The following is a 20,423-nucleotide window of genomic DNA, read 5'->3' as shown; positions in this document are numbered from 1 at the left end:
TAAGTAAAAGTCAGCTAGTTGCACTTTTCTAAGTGAGAACTCAAAGACATTCTTTCTGGGTAAGTGTCCAAGTTTCAGTGATATATTGCTACTCCTCATTATGAACCACAACACTTTCTCAGATGCTAGAGTCTTTTATTATTAATACAAGCAAATGTCTATTTCCCTCAGACATCTGGGAAATTCCCAGGCAATGGTGAGTGAATCAAGAGGTTTGATACTAATTATCTGCCCAGATTGCCCTGTAATATGGGCACTAGGAAGAAAGAACAGATTTTGTTCATTCTGCCTCCGGAGGAAGCTGTATGGACCTGTGGTAAGGGCTCTGCATTGAGGATTGGAAGACTTGAAGCTGGATCCGACTCAACCCCTCATCAGCTTGGGCATAAGTTCCTTTGCCTCTTTAGAGCAGAGAATTTAGTGTGCAGACCCTGGAGTCACCCTCGGTCCACCATTTATTACCTGAGGAACCTCCAGAAGCCATTATACTCCTTAACTCAGTTTACAGTTTCTCCTTTTGTAAAATTTTGATAATAGTGCTGGCCTTATTGAGTCCCCATGGGAACTGCATGGAATATGTGCAGCTAATCACCTAGTACAAGTAGGGGCTCAATCTATGTTAGGTATGGCCATTAGCTATGTTTTCTTACTGACAAAATGAGGAGATGGGGCAAAGATAGAAAGTCCTTTTTAACGTTGAGAGTCTGTGAGTCAAATGCTATTTTTTTCTACATTTCTCCTCCCACTTCCTTCATGAGGTCTCCACAATTTCCCCCAACCATGAGGCCAATTCTCATGTTGCCCGGTGTGCTGACTTCCACCTTTCCATGGCTCGGGTCCTCCTGTGTTGCTTGCTTCTCCGCATGGTGGTCCTGTGTTTGATGAAGGACCTATCAGACCTACCAGTGCACATGCTCCTCCTCTCTGGTCATGAGCCCCAGTAAACACCGAGCGATGGTGGTGCTAAGCCTTCCTGTCCTGTGAGCAGTGTGCAGGGCTGCCTGACATTCGTAAGTCATCTTCAAACTTTTACATTATAGATCATCCCAGAGCTTTATTTTCACCATCACTGAGCTGGAAAGGGGACTAAGATATCCCCCATTTTCCTCCTCCTCAAAATCAAGCATCTCAAATAAAAACCCTTTTGATTTTCATCCTTTCCATTTGCTCTCCTAATGTTGAAATGAAAACGAGACTTTGCCTTTTGATTTTCACTCCTTTGTCAATTTTCCAGTGACTGCCAACTCCAGAGCAGCGGGGACAGGCTTCATCTACTCCTCGTGGGTGAGAATGTGATGGGGTGGCAGCTCCATCACCAGGCAGCCTGGGCTGCCGGGGTGTTCTTTGAATGCCAGTTTTGCTAATGCTCCAGGACTATTTCAACTAATAGAACAGTGAAGCCTGTGAGGCAGTCTGAGAGCTGAACTATTCTGAATAGCCTGCATGGGCACAGGGTGTATATCTGTGTGGTAGACCAGCACTTCAGAAGGCAGGTTTGGATTTCCAACCCCTCCTGGGTTTCACTGTGCTTCCTGGATAATTTACCCCTCTAATCACTGTAAGAATACAATGTGATAACCTAATTTATAGAAAAGTGCTAATAATTTATTGTGTTGACCCTATCAAGGGTATTTGCGATTTGAATGAGGACTGTGTGAAAGTGTGTTTACCCTCCAAATATGCAACCCTAATGATGGAATTTTAGGCAGTCTATTACCTGATTGAGAGAAATGTTATTCTGGAGTGTCTCCCTGATGTTTTTCAAATCACACATCTAAAGGATCATGTGATTCTAATTTTATACACACACACAGGCATATTTATAAATTCTATATACCTATCCACATTCAACTATGAAATCATACTGAGTTTCAACTAAATATGAGATATTGGTTGTATGTATGTACAGATATATAAAATGTGTTGAATTTTGAAGAAAGAAACTTCAAGTTGGAATTAGAGGGTGCGTTGTACCGACAAGGTTTTAAGATGCATGGCAGCTCTCTGTCAACCCTTTTTCTCTCCAGAATTCTGAGTGAGAAACATGATTTGGGGGAAAATGTTGGTGACTGAGTAGTGATTCCTTCGCTCATGGAGATCCTGAGGTGCAAGTCTGAGCACAGGAGGGCTATGCGGGGCCACCTGGCCCTTGAAGAGGGATCTCTTCCCAGCCTGCTACTGTCTGATACATCCGGATTAGCACCACAGTGGCCCAGCCTGACAAGTTCTTTGTTCTATTACCAAATTGTTACTAAGCTTTGTTTTTTTTCTCCTTCCCTTTGAATTTTTGAGATATTGACTTGATTCTACCCGGATCAACATTGAAAGAAAGGAGAAATTTATTTGGCGGACAAAATTCATTGTTTCAAAATTAAACTGACCCTCTCCTTTAATCTTTTTGCCTCTGAACCCTGTATTTTTATATGCTTTTACTGTGCCTCTATTTCTTGTCTCTTTAATCTTGCCTCTCCCTTCCTCTCTTCCGTTCTCCCTCTGTCTTTCTGATACACACACACACAGAGGCAGTGTCACTTCCTCAGGTGGGGCTTTTTGTTGTTTTTAAGGCTTAAGTCTTCCTGCCCTCTCCATAAGCTCTGATGCTCAAGTGATTTCACATGGAGATTTATTTGATGACTACTGTCCCATGGGAGCAATTGCTCATGGCTAGAAAGGGCATCCTGGGTGCTGGGGCGCTCCCAGTTTCCTCTCCTTTGCTTAGATGCATCTCTCCTTATGTATAGCTCCTTTGTCTTGGCAGTTTCAGTGAAGGGTTTATTGACTTCTACCCTGTAACTTATTCTGATGGAGAATAACTACTTGCATACTTGAAATAGAAAACTTTGGCTGACATTACTTTGCTCAGTTGGCAATACTAAAAGATAGGGATGGATCCAGATTTTGTGGCATCTGAAGCTAATGCAAGAAAAAGGATGTAACACTGCAAATAAAAATAATATGTACATGGTCTTAAACAGGACCCGTGCAAGTGAGGGGCCCTGAAGCTTAAGGTCTGTTATTTTCATGATAAATGACCTGTTTAAAGTGGGATCCTCATTGCAAGACCCAGAAATATTTTCCTTCTTCTCAAGTACTGCCTTGCCATAGTCCATTGAGATGCCTGTCATACACCTGCTATGTACCTACTTACACTTAAGGCCAATATAAATATGATTGCCACTTAACTTTTGAGGCTATTGTTCAGGAGACCCCGTGTTGCTACTCAAGCCATCCCACCACACTTGTTCCTGATTAATGATTTTGTTTCCAGCTTCTGCCCCCTCAGGACTCAGCCTTCCCTTCTAACTCTCCTTGGGGACTATCACTTCCGCCGCCTTCCTCTCCACACTGGCTTAACTTGTCCTATCAGTTCCTATAGATTCAGGTAGCAATTCTCTGTTGGAACCTCAACCTCAAGGAACCCAATTCCACTCAATTTGCCAGTGTCTTTATAGGCTGGACTTGCTTGTCTGCTTAGAAATGGAGGGAAAGATTTTAGACTGTTAAATGGATTTATTTCCACCTATAATGAGTTTCAGGCCAAGGCCTCAACTTGGCTTAATCAGCCTCTTTAGTCACATGTCAGTCCTTCTAGTCTAATAGAGAAAAACATCCTCCTTTTTCAATTTACCAAATAATGCAATCTGACATCCTGTAATGGTAAAACATCTCCTCTTCTATTATTGCAAAATCAGAAGTATGCCAAGGGTGCTTTTGAAGCACAATGAAAAGACCTCAGTCTAACCTAAAGGTTCAGGAAGGTCTCTTAGAAGGGGTCAAGAAAGATTGGGAATGCCAAGCCAATCAACATGAACTTTATATTTAGGGAAATGAGATCTGCTGTAGGATATTAAACAAGGTGGTGCCGTTAGCAGTTTCCCTTCTGCTGTCTCCTGCGAGCAGCACATGGAATGTGATTGGGAGGAGGCCACGCTGGAGCACAGAAAAGGAGTTGGGCAGCCTTTGCAATCCAAGTGAGAGCCTAGGACATCTCTGGTAGAGAGGAGAGGAGGTAACGGAGATGAAGAATAGGTGATGGAGTCAAAACACACTTAGGAAATAAAAGGAATAAGATTGTTAAAAACGTGCATCAGAGGACGTTACAAAAAATGTGAAAAGACAACTTAAGAATAGGGGCAAATATTTGCAAATAATATGTCTGATAAGAGTTTAACATCCAATTACAAAATAACACAAAGACAATTTAGAAAATGGGCAAAGGACTTGAATAGACATTTCTTCAAAGAAGATATACAAATGGCCAAAAAGCACATGAAAAGATACTGGTCATTAAGGAAATGCAAATAAAAACCACAAGGAAATACCTTTTCACATCCATTAGGATGGCTTTAATAAAAAGTAGAGAACAAGTGTTAGAGAGGATGTGAATATACACTGATGGTGGAAGTGTAAAATGGTGCAGCCACTGTGGTTCTTTGAAAATTTAAACAAAGAATTACTGTATGACCCAGCAATTTCTCTCCTAGGTATGTACGTAAGACACATTAAAACATACGTCCATAAAAAAATTTGTACATAAATGCTTATAGCACCATAAGGTGGAAGTGACTGAAGTGTAACATTAACAAATGAATGCATAAACAAACTATAGTATATTCATACAGTGGAATATTATTCAGCCATAAAAAGGAAAGAAGTTCTGAGGCATGCTACAACGTGGAAGAACCTTGAAAACATTATGCTAAGTAAAAGAAGTCAGCCATAAAAGGTTAAGTATTTTGTGATTCCTTTCATATGATATACCCAGAAGAGGCAAATCCACTGATACAGAAAGCAGATTAGAGGTTACCAGGGGTTGGGGGAGCACAGGGGGGTGGGGGATTAATTACTTAATGGGTATGGAATATTTGATGGGGTGATGAAAGTTTTGAAACTAGAGAGAGCTAGTGGCTGCATAATCTTGTAAACACATTAAATATCACCACTGAATTGTATACTTCAAAGTAGTTCATTGTATGCTATGTGAATTTTACCTCCGTTAAAAATAATAAATAGGACTGAATAATTTAGAGCTTGAGTTACTCAGTCCATTCACTGACAGGATTACCCAAGGACCACGTCTTTCCTGCCCATCTCAGCCCTTTTCTAGCTAGAATTGAAAGAAGACGGAGGAAGGGGTGGCGTGGTTCATTTTTTGTAAAGTGAGCTGTGTTTCCTTAGTAAGTTTTGTTAGAAAATACAGACCGTGGCAAGTCAGAGGTGATGACGGAATCTCTGCTCAGAGGGGCCCCAAATTCTTATGCTACCGAAATCAGTTCACCTGCCAGAGCCAGGGGTGCTCCCCGACTGTTCCTTGGCCAGTTAGTGGGGCTGGGTCTGCGTTCTTAGGCTGCTGATTTAAGAGGGTGGCCTTGCCTTTCCCTCGCATTATGACTGGGGAGACGTGGGCTCTTGGGCTGTGGAGCACTGTGATTCTCAGAGCTCACAGCTCCACTGGGTAAAGCCCAGATACATAAAGCCTGGCCTGCAAACCAAGGACTCCCAGATTCTAATCAGTCAGGCCTGATTCCTCTCCTTCCAGTGGCTTTTATGACCCATCCTTGCCTGAGATGACAAAGTTCCTCATTGTCCACCAAAAGGTAAAAATCCGTAAGAGGCAATTCAATTTCACAGGTCATAAAGTTATATGTCCACTTCTTGCACTTCTTCTTCTTGTTTATTATGGTGGAAAACTTCTGAGTTCACCATCTATATTTTGTCAGTGGGTAGAAATTGTTTTATTTTACATGCTTCTCCTGCCTCCTGCCACCCTCTCTCCTCACCCTGGCCTTGATTGTATCTCGTTCTATTCCTTACCTAAGAGAGCCCTTAAATCAAGTTTCTCCACCTCCTGGCAGATAAAAGCAATCTGCTTGTGGCTGAGACTGGGGATGCATTCCCTCTGGGTAAAGGGATTTGTGGCAGAGAAAAGAGAAGAGGCAAGCAAAAGGAGGGGCTGATACTCCCTTTTCTCAGCCACTTAGAGTCATAATGTAATTTTTCTTTTCTTCCCGGCCCTCAGAGATTTACATAGATACAATGTTTTCATCCTGAGTATGCTAAAAATCTAGTTTTGCATGTTCATTGTTGCCTTTTTTTCTATTAAACCTAGAGGCATGTTTCATGATGTCAAACCTTGCACATCGATAGCCAGATCCTGAGCCTCAACAGACTCCAGCACCTACATTCTGATTTATTGGACTTACCACACTCAGCTAAGATGGAGGTGAAGAAGGACAACCACCACACCATGGAACCTAGAGTGATTACAACTGAAAATGGGAGGATTGCATCCAGCATCCAGGTGGAATCTGAGCCTCCTCTTGACATAAAGGTGCAATGGACACAACCAATCCAGTGTCCACATAGAAGAGGTGGCATTGGATTGGGAAAAGTGGACATAATGGACAAAGGGTATGGGGAAAGGCAGGAAGAGATGAGAGGTGGAGGCATCTTCGGGACATGGAGCTGCCCTGGATGGTGCTTCAGAGGTAATCACCAGACATTGTAAATCCTCACAGGGCCTACATGATGGAATAGAGGAGAGTATGGGCCATGATGTGAACCAATGTATATGAGGTGCAGAGGTGCCCAAAGATGTACTTACCAAATCCAATGGATGTGTCATGATGATGGGAACGAGTGTTGTTGGGGGGGGGGAGAGGGGGTGGGGGGGTGGGGTTGAATGGGACCTCACATATATATTTTTAATGTAATATTATTACAAAGTCAATAAAAAATAAAAAAATTAAAAAAAAAAAAAAAAAAAAAAAAAACCTTGCACATAGCCCCTTTCAGTATCATGTGACTTCTTGTCGCCATGGCCATGTCTGATTGAAACAGGAATAAAGGCCTGACCAAAACATAGCCCGCCAACTTGTTACTAGACCTAGGACAGAGGTAACAAGGGCCACTCAGATTCTCTCTTTTGAGAATTTGTTTTTTCCCATCGTTATAAAATTTTTCAAACATTCAAAAAAGTCGAAGGAAGTAAACATTAACATAAACTCACCCCTAGATTCTCTAATTAACACTTCACTGTATTAGTTTGATTGCATATTTACCCATTTATCCTTTTATCCTATTTATCCTTCTAGCAATCCACCAATACCTTTTACTTTAAAAAAAATTTTTATGCATTTCAGAGTAAGTTGCAGGCATCAGTACCCTAAGAGATATAGGGCAGGTGAAGGGTGTTGGAACGGCACTAGGTTATGTAGAGTTGGGGGTGGTGGTGGGTGGGGCTCAGTCACGGAAACTTACATATGTTGGATCCACTCTGCAGAGAGAAGGAAACGGAACAGATGGGAAGAGAAAAGCAGAGGCATGAGAGTGTTGTGGTACACAGATAAAGAGAGAAACTACTTCAGTATGGATGCTTGATTGGGCATCTACTCTCTGGGAGTGCCTTTCTAGCCCACTTTATCTGTAGCTCTTGGATTTGCAATTTGGGAGGTCCTTCTTTATCCAAAAGTCTCTGTGGCCCCTTCTGAGAAGGGCATGGGGAAATAAACTTTTCTTGGAAGTTGAGTAACTACCTTATGCTGTTTCCTGTCTTAGAAATATGGGGTGTCCCAAGATCTTTTTATACCTCTTATTGCATTAGTCTCTGTTAGCCCAATTTTGCAGCATTTTTGCCAATGCAACTTTCTCAAAACTTTATGAACTTTTAATGTATTCGATTTTAGTCAATTCTATGTGCCAAAGGCACAACCACTATTCTTTTTGAGACATGCCTCTTTCCTTCTTCCCTCTCTCAACTTAATTATTCACATCAGATTCCTATAAATTGCATCCTTATGCTTTCTAGGAACCCTCTTATCTAGATAGAAAAGACCTAAAAGGAAAAACGTTCCCCTTTTCACAGGTCTTAACAAAGATTATTATAGCCTTAGCCTCACACTGAGCTGAGGCTGTCTTACAGACAATATCTTGGATTGAGTCTTCCTGAAATTATGTCATGTGGTCACACTTTGCTTTGATGATAAAAAGTTTTATTTCCCAAACCTGCTTCCTCTGGAATTTCATGGCTTTCTATATTTCATCTTAATTCTATTTGCAACCAAGCCAATTGTTTTCTAAACTCTTCTCTCTTGTAGTATCTTATTAAATATTGTTAGCAGAATGCAGCTCATATTTCCACATTTTGACTCAAAATTCTTCACTCTACTTGACTGGTTTATTAGATTCAGATTCTGTTTCCCAGATTATCACAAGTGAGAGTTTTACCAAGTGCTTCACTATCACATAATGCAAGTCACCGTTTATCACCTTCATTTAATAGTTTCTTTGAATTGGTGCCACATATTTTGGGGTCTTATATCTATTTCTAAGTACAGATTTCGGTGTCAGTCAGCTATTGCTATATAATAAACCACACCCAAATTAAATGGCATATAATAATGGACAATTATTTCCTTGCTCACAAATCTGCAGGTCAGTCTGGCTGTTTTGCTTCAGACTATAAACCTGCAGATTGGCTGCGATGACCCTGATTCAAGCTTCAGGTCTGTGGTCGGCCAGGGTGCCTCTACTTCCATGGTACTATTATTTTAGGACCAGTGGAACACCTAAGGCATGTTCTTCCAGTGGCAGTAACCAACATCTGAAAGAGCAAGACCCACTGTGCAGATATATTTTAAGCCTTTGCTCATGTCATATTTGCTAACATTCTGTTAGACTAATAAATCACATGGCTAAGCCCAACCAACAAAAATATGGTAGGTAAGTATATCTTACCACACATGGAATGGAATGATGTGAATATATTCTAGAATATATTCTAGGTATGAATATTTTCTAGACAATAATATAAATGGTCATTGATACACTAATTTTGAGAAATTTTATTCGACATCTAAGTAGAGTACTTGGAAGTATATATGAGTTTAGATTTCAAGACAGAGGTCTAGGGTAGAGATACAAATATTGTAATACTCAGTATACACATACACAGTATATATATATATATATAATATATATATAAAGCCATGAAATTGGATTAGTTTGCCAAGAGAGTATGTGTAGATAAAGAACAGAAGACATCTGAGTACTAAGTTTTCAGGCCTTAAAAGGTTGACAAGAAAAGGAACCAGCAAAGGAGAGGAAAGAGTGATCAGCAATATAAGGGAAACACCAAGAGAGTATGAGGTCTGAGAATATAGACTGCATCTTTAAAAAGTACTTACAGGAAAATTTACAACCTTGAATGTTTACATAGAAAAGAAAAATGGCTGAAACTAAATAAGCTGATCATCTAAGAAGTTAGAAAAAATGACAACAAAATAAACCCAAAGAAAAGAAAATGAAAGACTTCTGGGAAGATTACAGAGACACAGAACTCACTTCTCTCTCAGAAAAATAGCTAGAGGGCAGGCAGAAACTGTCTGAAAAAAATGTTTTAGGGTTTAGGGCACCATGGGAAGACTGGACACCACCCAGAAGAAAAAGGGGCAAAGGGAAAGAATCTTGATGAGAAAACTTGGTGAGTAAAAGCTGCAGCTGCTGAACACCCTTCCCCCCACACATGGCCCAGAGAGCTTTGAATTCTCTGGTCTCTGACTGGTGGCTATGGACAGAGCGGGCCAAAGGGGTCCATGTTCCCAGGAAAGGGGAGAGAGGGACTTAGCCTAAAGCTGATTCAGTCTTTGGCCAACAAATTTGGTCTTCTGTGTCCCATAAGCCCTTCTAGGCAGGTGAGTCTGTGCCATTGTTTGCCCTGGAGCCAGGAGGGGACAAAGAGATACCATCTCACAAATACCCTCCCAACTGATAGGGACTTGTTGTTGAGGGTGCAGAGGGGAGTGGAGTTATTTCCTGCCCAGGAAAAGGAAGGGGGCTGTGGGTAAAGGCTGGAGAACAGCTTTTGAGAACATTTGATTTGGGAGGCTCTGAATAGCCTTGAGACAGGATTCTTTGTCACCCTGTTACAGTCAATGTTGCAGGGAATACATTCTGATCAGGTTTAGACTGAGACGGTTGCCAGAGAGCACAATCTTCTGCCAGACTAAGGAAGTACATGTGAGGAAATTAAAAGTAAATAAATGAGAGGCTTTTTGGGGCCTTTACAGTCTCCTTCCCCAAGACCTTTGGAAGTTGGTCTGCAACCCATTACTGGGTCCATGGCCAGGATTTGAGCAAAGAGTAGGGATAATCCTTAAGCACTAGAACAGGTTGAACCAAGAATCAAAGAATGGCAGTACTACACACATTCCCCCATGAAATCTCTATACAAGAGATAGAAATTGAGCATCAGAGTAAACTCACCATCATAATTAGATGCCTAGACATTAGCAAAATATTAAAAGACATACTAAGAATATGGACGATATTGCTCAAGCATATGCCTCCAGATGAGGCACAGAATTTGAGACAACTAATCAACAGGGTCCATACAAATCTCCTAAATCAAGTCAATAGGTTGAAAGACAATGTGGCTAAGGAGAAAAAGGACATGAAAAGGACACCAGGTGAGTACAAAGAAGCATTTGAAAATCTGAATAGAAAAATAACAGAGCTTACGGAAATGAAAGACACATAGGTTATGTAAAAAACAAATTAGATGCATACAACAGCAGATTCAGAATGAAAAAAGAAAGACTAAGTGATGCCAAAGACAGAACAGCTGAAATTGAAGATAGAAAAGAACAAAGAAAGAAAAGATTGGAAAAAATTGCTCAGGGGCTCAGGGACTTGCAAGCACACATGAAGTACAACAACATAATTGCCATGGTTGTCCCAGAAGGAGAAAAGAACGGGAAAGAATCTGAAAGAGTATTTGTGGAAATAATGGCTGAACATTTCCCAATTCTCATGAAAATTAAATTTACAGGTCCAAGAACAACAGCATACTCCAATCAGAATAAATCCAAATGGACATATTCAAAGACATATACTACCCAGAATGTCAAATGTCAGAGATAAAGAGAAAATTCTGCAAGCAGCTAGGGTGAAGCAAACCATCACATAAAAGGGATGCCCAATAAGACATTCTGTGGATTTTTCATCAGAAACAATGGAGGTGAGAAGATAGTGGTAGAATATAATTAGGACACTGAAAGAGAAGAATTACCAGCTGAGAATTCTTTATCCAAGAAATTGTCCTTCACATATGAAGGGGAGTTAAAATATTGACAAATAAACAGAACATAAGAGAATTTGTAAAAAAGAATCTGGCTTTGCAGGAAACATTAAGGGAGCCTTACAGCCCCAAAGAAAAAGATGGGAGTGAGAGGCTTGAGGGAGAGTATAGAGTGGAAGACTATCAGAAAGGATAAGCAAAGAGTAAAAAGACAGATGAAAATAAGGCATGATATATGAAAGCCAAGGAATAAAATGATGGAAGTAAATAATGCATTTACAGTGATATCATTGAATGTGAATGGATTAAACTCCCCACTTAAAAGATATAGACTGACAGAATGGATAAAAAATGAGTCATCAATATGTTATCTGTAAGAGACTCACTTTAGATGCTGGGATACAAATCAGCTGAAAGGAGAAGATTGGAAAAAGGTTATCCATGCAAATAGGAATCCAAATCTATTAATAAAAGGGACAATCTACCATGAAAAAGTAACTATCATAAATATCCATGCACCTAATGAAGGCACCACAAAATACATGAGGCAAACTCTGGCAAAACTGAAGGAAGAAATAGACATCTCTACAATAATAGTTGGAGACTTCAACACACCACTCACATCCTTAGATAAAACAACTAGACATAAGAGTAACAAGGAAACAGAGTACCTGAACAATATGATACACAAGCTAGACCTAAGAGACATATATAGAAGAATATTGCATCCCAAATCAGTGTGTTGTACATTACTCTCAAGTGCTCATAGATCTTTCTCCAGGATAGATTGCAAGTTGGGTCACAATAAATATAAAAAGATTGAAATTATACAAAGTACCTTCTTATATTATAATAGAATGAAGCTGAAAATCAATAATAGACAGGGGGAAACAGACTTGACCCAGTGGTTAGGGCATCTGTCTACCACATGGGAGGTCCACGGTTCAAACCCCAGGCCTCCTTGACCCATGTGGAGCTGGCCCATGTGCAGTGCTGATGTGCGCAAGGAGTGCCGTGCCATGCAGGGGTGTCCCCCGCATAGGGGAGCCCCACATGCAAGGAGTGCGCCCCGTAAGGAGAGCCGCCCAGTGTGAAAGAAAGTGCAGCCTGCCTGGGAATGGTGCCACCTACACGGAGAGCTGACACAACAAGATGATGCAACAAAAAGAGACACAGATTCCCATGCCACTGACAACAGAAGCGGATAAAGAAACAAGACGCAGCAAACAGATACAGAAAACAGACAACTGGGGTGGGGTGGAGAGGGAAAATAAATAAACCTTTAAAAAAAATAATAGACAGGAAAGGGAAAAATTCATAAAATGTGTGGAGGCTAAACAACATACTCCTGAACAATCAGGGTGTCAGGGGAGAAATTGTAAGAGAAATTAGCAAATATTTAGAGATTAATGAAAATGAAAACACAATTAATAAAAACTTATGGAATACAGCAAAGGCAATGCTGAGAGGAAAATTTAAAGCCCTAAATGCCTATATTTATTTTTTTAAGCAAGGGAGTAAAGAATTTATTAAGAAACAAGAAAAGAGGTAAGTACACAACCCAAGACATGGATTGTGGGCATACTACAGAATGAGACATGCCAAAGATTTGTTTATTTTTATTTATTTATTTCTCCCTCTCTTTGTTGTTTTGCAGTTATTGTCTGTTTATCTTCTTTATAGGAGGCACCAGGAACTGAACCTGGGGCTTCCCATGCGGGAGGAAGGCACCTAATCACTTGAGTTACCTCCACTCCTCCTAAATGCTTATATTTAAAAAGAAGAAAGTTATCAATTTAAAGACCTAAGTGAACATCTGGATGAACTAGACAATGTACAGCAAACCAATCCCAAAGCAAATAATAAAGAAGGAAAGAAATAATAAAGACTAGAGCAGAAATAAATGAAATTGAGAACAAAAAAAAAAACAACAATAAAAACAGAGGAAATTAACAAAACCTAAAGCTGGTTCTTCGAGAAGATCAACAAAATTGCCAAACCCTTAGCTAGACTAACAAAGAAAAAAAAGAGAGAAGATAGAAATAAAATCAGAAATGAAAGGGGGGATGTTATGACTGACCCCAGAGAAATAAAAAGGAGCATAAGATGATATCATTAGAAGCTTTATGCCAACAAATTAGACAACCTAGGTGAAATGGACAAATTCCTAGAAACACACAAACAATCTACATTGGCTCTTTAAGAAATACAAGAATTCAACAAACTAGTAATTTTTTAAAGAAATTGAATCAATCATCAAAATCTCCAAACAAGGAAATATCCAGGACCAGACAGCTTCACTGGTGAACTGTATCAAGCATTTCTAGAATAATTAACAGCAATCCTGTTTAATCTCTTCCAAAAATTGAAGAGGAGGGAAAGTTACCCAACATATTTTATGACACCAACATTACCCTAATACCAAAGCCAGATAAAGATAATGCAAGAAAAGAAAATTATAGACCAATCTCTCTCATGAACATAGATGCAAAAATTCTCAACAAAATACTTGTAAATAGAATCCAACAGCATAGTAAAGGAATTATGCACCAAAAACATAAATAAAAAAATTAAAAAGTATTATATACCACAACCAAGTCGGATTTATTCCTGGTATGCAAGGGTGACTCAATAAAAGAAAATAAATTAATGTAGTACAGCACATTAGCAAATTGAAGGAATGAAAGCACTTGATTATCTGGATTGATGCAGAAAAGGCATTTGACAAATCCAGCATCCTTTCTTAATTAAAAAACACTTAAAAATTAGGAAGAGAAGGAACATTCCTCAATGTAATAGAAGGCATATAATAAAAACCCACAGCCAACATTATGCTTAATGGAGTAAGATTGAAAGCTTTCCCTTTAATATTGGGAACAAGACAAAGATGCTCACTGCCATTACTGTTACTAAACATTGTACTAGAAGTTCTAGCTAGAGCAACTAGACAAGAAAAAATAATAAAATGTGCCAAACAGTTAAAGAGGAAGTTAAACTCTATTTGCAGATGACATGATCCTATATTTAGAAAATTGCAAAATGTCTAAGACAAAGCAACTTCAGCTAATAAGTATAGCAAAGAGGCAGGATACAATATCAACATGCAAAAATCAATAATCTTTCTGTACAGTAGCATTGAACAATCTGAGAAAATCATGAAAAAATCCCATTTAAAATAGCAACAAAAAAGACTAATAAATCTAGGAATCAATTTAACCAATGATGTACAGGATCGATATTCAGAAAACCACAAAACCTTCTGAAAGAAACATAAACAAATGGAAAGACAGTCTATGTTCTTGGATTGGAAGACTAAATATTGTGAAGATGTCAATCATACCCCTACTGATTTATAGATTCAATACAATGCCATTCAAAATTCCAACAGCCCATTTACAGAAATAGAAAAAGCAACTACCAAATTTATTTGGAAGGGAAAGGTCACCCAAATAGCCAAAAACATCCTGAAAAAGAAGAACAATATGGGAGGACTCTCACTGCCTGACCTTGAAACATATTACAAAGTTACAGTGGTCAAAACAGCGTGGTATTGGCATAAAAACATATATAATAATCAGTGGAATAGAATTGAGAGTTCAGAGATAGACCCTCTCCTCTATGGCCAACCGTTTTGTTTTGCTTTTAAGGAAGTACCGGGGATTGAACCCGGGACCTTAAACATGGGAAGTTGGCACTCAAGCACTGAGCTACACCCACTCCCCCACAACTGTTTTTTGACAAAGGTACCAAGTCCAAATTATAGGGACAAAATTTTCTTTTTAACAAATGGTGCTGGGAGAACTGGATATCCATAAACAAAAGAACGAAAGAGGACCCCTATTTCACTCCCTATACAAGAATCAAAGACCTAAATATAAAGGGCAGGACCATAAAACTCCTAGAAGAAAATGTAAGGAAACACCTTCAAGATCTTGTGGTAGGTGATGGTTTCTTGGACCATACACCTAAAGAATGAGGCAACAAAAGAAAAAAAAAAAAGAAAAATAGGACCTCCTCAAAATTGAACACTTTTGCACCTCAAAGGACTTTGTCAAAAGGTAAAAATGCAGGCAACTCAATTGGAGGAAATATTTGGAAATCACATATCTAATAAGGGCTTAATTTACATGATATATAAAGACATACTACAACTCAACAATAAAAAGACAAACTACCTGATTAAAAAATGGGCAAAAACTTGAATAGATGTTTGTCCAAAGAAATAATGCAAATGCCAAAAAAACACAACAACACATGAAAAATGTTCAGCATCACTAGCAATTAAGGAAATGCAAATCCAAATTGTAATGAAACATCATTTCATACCTATTAGAAAACTACAAGTGTTGAAGAGGATGTGGAGAGACAGGAATACTTACTCATTGTTAGAGGGAATGTAGAATGGTACAGCCACTGTGGACAACTGTTTGGGAGTTCCTAAGGAAGGTGAATACAGATTTTCCATGTGACCTGGCAATACCATTATTAGGTATATACCGAGAAGAACTTAGAGTACTGACAGAAACAGACATTTGTACACTGATGTTCATAGTGGCATTATTCACCATTGACAGAAGTTGCCAACAATCCAGGTGCCCATCAATTGATGAATGGATAAACAAAATATGGTATATACACAAATTGGAATGTTATGCAGCTCTAAAAGGAAGTGAAGTTTGTGAAGTATATGACAACATAAATGAACCTGAAGGACATTACATTGTATGAAGCAAGCCAGACACAAAAGGACTAATATTGTATGATTGCACTATGATAAACTAAATGTATTGTGTAAACTCATGTTTTTCATAACAAGAATATAGGTCACCAGAAAATAGAATGAGGTTAGAGAATGGAAAGCTGAGGGTTAATATGAGCAAAATTGGTAAAAAATGTTGTAAACGTTTGGAAGTGAATAGAAATGGAGAAAGCACATCATAATATTTGTAACTAGCAGTGCTATTATTATGGGTATGACTGTTTGAAAGAGAAAGTCTAAGGTCACGTATATTACTAAAAGGAAAGCTAAAAATATAACATGGGATGTATAGCATAGCAAAATCTCATGTGAAATATGAGTGTGGGTAATATTGCATTTATAAGATTATATTTCTTTGAAAGTGAACAAACATATTTTATTGTTATAAGACATTAATATCAAGCAAAAATACAATCAAAGGAAACTATGAACAGTAGTACATAATAATATATTAATAATCTTCCATTAGGGGTTAATAAAAAGGAAATACACTAAATGAAAGGAATTAGACAAAAGGCACTACAATTTGTTTGACTCCAACTATATAAAATATAAATATAAATAAATTATAAAAATGGAAAAAAAATAGCAGCTGTGTACAGTAGGGAAAGCATAGAGAGAGTAAGAAGTGGTTATTAAGGGGTAGATCTTTTTTGGTTTGTTTATTATTATTATTGGAATAATGAAAATGCTCTAATAATAATTGAAATGATGAATGCACAATGTGATTATACAAAACACCATGATTACACACTTTGGATGGATTGTACGCTTTATTAATTTGTATAAATAAAATTGATTAAAAATAATGAAAAAACTAAACTTGGAAGAAAAAGAAGAAACATAAGAAGAAATATACAAAATATTACATTTTGTGACTTTCCACTTAAACACTTGTGAATTGCAAACATGAGTACATTCACACTGGAGATACAGACTTTTCTTCAAGGACTAGCAACACCAAAAATTTGTTCTTTGAAAGTACTATAAAATTGACAAAGTTATGGTGAGATCAATCAAGAAAAAAAGAAAGCACAAATAAATAATATTAGAAATGGAAAAGAGGACAAAAGTACAAATACTGAAAAAGATTTTAAAAATCATCTTTATGCCATTAGAGTTGAAATCTTAGATGAAATGAACTAATTACCCCCCAATAGTAAGCTATCAAATCTGAATCAAGAAGAAATCAAGAGCTGACTAATCCTATAACACTAAAGAAAAATCTGTATTAAAAAATTTTCCCATAAAAAATAACCATGTCCAAAAGTTTTCTTTTATTTTCTGGCAAATTTTACCATTCAAAAAATAAATATTTTTATGTTTAACCAAATTATTGCAGAATATAGTAAAAAGGGTGCATCCTTCAACTCTTTTAGGAATTTGAAACCAATCTCTGAACAACAGAGGAAATGTTTACTACAGGTCAATCCTCACATGAACTTAGATGCCAAAGTCCTAAACAAAATTTTAGCAAATAACAACCAGTGATGCATTTAAAAAGATAACACAGTGATGACCAATTTGGGTTAGATGTCTGCTGTGAAAAATTGCTTTAACATAAAAATATCAATTACTAGAATTCAGTGCATTAACAGATTAAAGTAAAAATTATAGGTCTATTTCAATAAGTGCAGAAGTGTTTTATATAATTCTATACATATTTAATATTTAAATAAAATCTCTTAGAAAAGTAGGAAAAGAAGGAAATTTCTTTAACAGTTAAATGAAATCTTCAAAGAAATCTAAAGTAAACATTATATGTAGTGGTGAAATGTTGAAAACATTCTTAATAAAATGGATGACAAAGATGTTTTTTTCTCACCACTACTATTCAATGTTGCATGGAAAATCCTACCCTGTACAGAAAGGTAAGAAACTACACACACACACACACAAGCACACATGGTAGAGGAATTAGAAAGGAAGAGAAACAAGTGTGATTTTTTTAATGTAGTTATATTATTGTAGAACAGCTACTCAGCAACCAACTGTTAGACAATGTAATTTTAAAAAGACATCATTTGCTTTGGATTCTGTAACAGTGGAGTAGCTTAGTTGAATGAATGCTTCTTTGGATAGCAATTAGAAAATATGAAAAAAAATTAAATATCCTTTTTCTTTAAAACAAACAAACAAAAAGTAGGAGAGTTACTGTGGCAATAGAGATTACTTTATGAATCCCCAAAGAGAAAGATTATGTTTGTAAAGTAATCCTTTCCTCTGAGTGTGATACCCTTTGATTGCTTTGAATTCAGTTGTGTGGCCCTTGATTAGAATACCTGATGAGATTGCTTTAGGGCTTTGATTGGACTAAGCCCTTGAGGCATGACTCAGGTTAAGTCTCTGTCCCTTGATGGATCTGATATAAATGGACACTCAGACAGACAGAGAATAAAGGGAGCTGATGTATTTGATTCTGCAATGTGTGACAGAGGATTGATTAAGTATGAAGTCCCCAAGAGATGGGCCCACAGAGCAGCTCAAGAGGAAAGAGTGAGCCCAGAGGAAAAGGAGAGACCTAGGCAGAGATTGGAGGCCATCTTGCTTCACCATGTGGCAACATGCCAGGGTCAACGGTATCTGATTTTGGTGAGAAAGCATCTCTGTTGATGCCTCAGTTTGGACTTTTCATGGCCTTAGAACTGTAAGCTTTTACCCCAAGTAAATACCCCTTATAAAAGCCATGCCACTTCTGGTACTTTGCAAAGGCAGTACTTGGGCAAACTAAAAACTAAAACAGTTATCAAAAGCAGAAAGAAACTGATGTGGGCTATGGGTGGGAGGCTCTTTGTCTCTTCAGAGTTAACCTGAGCTGTCTGTCCTGACTAGTGGGTGTGGGACAGTAAGAAACTGCAGTCCTGCCCTTTGTGACCTTGGCAATGAATCCAGTCCCAGGAAGCCATTTAGCAATGCAAACTCCATATACATACCAGTCAGTCCAGGGAAACTCTGATGGTGGTGATGCCAAAACTTAAGGGAACTTGGACTTGGCCACGAATGGGAAATATACTATAGCCTGTGCATAAGTTCAAAATCATCTAATTCTGTATCCAAGTGTGCTAGTCTCTAGAAATCCAGTTAAGTGATACAGGCTTTGAATGTTCAGAAAGGATGTAAGACTAATTGTGTATTATTCAAGGTTGCATCTAGACAGAATGTGGGCAAGATGCTAATTCAAGCTCACCTGAAATGTGGGCGATATGTTAATTCAAAACCTATCTGGTACTCAGGCAAAGACTTAACTAACAAAGAAAGTAGTTTTCTTTGATAAAAGCACCATTTGACTCCCCACCCTGTATAAAAGGAACTTGAAAATCTTGTTCAAGGCTCAGGTTTGAAACAGAAAGCTCCCGAGTCTAGCTGGCTGTCAATAAATCATTTTTCCTTCTCAAAATCATTCCTGAGTCCTGGCCTTTCTATATGCAAATAATTGAACCTCTCTCAACTTCTACAACAAAACTAGTTGAGAGTAAACTCTTGAAAGATGAATGCAAGTAAAAATTTGTGGAACTCCCTAAGGCAGTGTGGTCCGCTGAGCAGGAAGCCACAGCCTTATTGGTTTAATGTGTTAGAGGAAACAAAAAGGGTCTAGTAGATAAGGTAGAAAGGTGAGGGGGTGAAGCATTATGAAGAACATGGTTGGTCTGTCCCTCCCCACCCCCTCTGAATCTTTGGATTTCTCCATGACAAGGGTGTCTTTTGTTATTCAGGTGCTCAAGGCCACACCTGATGGTTCCTGTGCTGAGAGATGACTGGGGGTGGCAGCCACATGCATTCTAGGGTGCAGACTGGCCACATGAGAAAGACCAACCATGGGATAAAGGGGCTGGAGCTTTGAGACAGTCATATCAGCCTGACCTTCCCGACCTCTGAGAGGGGATGGGACCTGCAGATTGAGTTCAACTGTAACTGAGAGTTAAGAATTAACAATGATTATGATTACTAAGCCACTATATAGTTGCTTTTTCCTTACTTTTCCAGTATATTATGGAATAGCCAAAACTTAATACTGGAAATTACTGAAACTCACTAGACTGATCTTACCTTTGTTTGTGGTTATACCAAACTAATCTCACCCTTGTATATACTTACTATTGTGATAGTAACCACCCCACCTTCCCTTGTTTGAATCCATAAAAAACCCTAAACTCCTCAAAATCAGGGAGAGAGACTTTAAGCCTTTTGGCCATCTGTTCTCCTTGCTATGCACTGGTAATAAAATCTCTTTGAAACCCTGGTATCTTAGGAATTTTTTTTAGGAGGTACTGGGGATTGAACCCAGGACCTCATACATGAGAAGCAGGCACTCAACTACTGAGCTATATCTGCTGTCAATGAGAGGTGGGTTTTTCATTTGTTTGTTTTTAGGAGGTACAAGGGATAGGACCTGGGACCTTGTACATGGGAAGCAGTCGCTCAACCACTTGAGCTACATCCTCTCCCCTCAGGAATAGGTTTTTGAAGTACACCAGGCAGTAATCCACTTTGGCTCGGTTTCACACCACGTGGGCATTGATCCCACCAATCACGCCTACATAATGGGACCCCATATAAACTTGGAACACTGGAATCTCCGAAGAGCTT

Source organism: Dasypus novemcinctus, chromosome 13 (assembly GCF_030445035.2).
Source record: "Dasypus novemcinctus isolate mDasNov1 chromosome 13, mDasNov1.1.hap2, whole genome shotgun sequence".
NCBI classification, from domain to species: domain Eukaryota; kingdom Metazoa; phylum Chordata; class Mammalia; order Cingulata; family Dasypodidae; genus Dasypus; species Dasypus novemcinctus.
Note: the sequence above shows the minus strand (reverse complement) of the source record.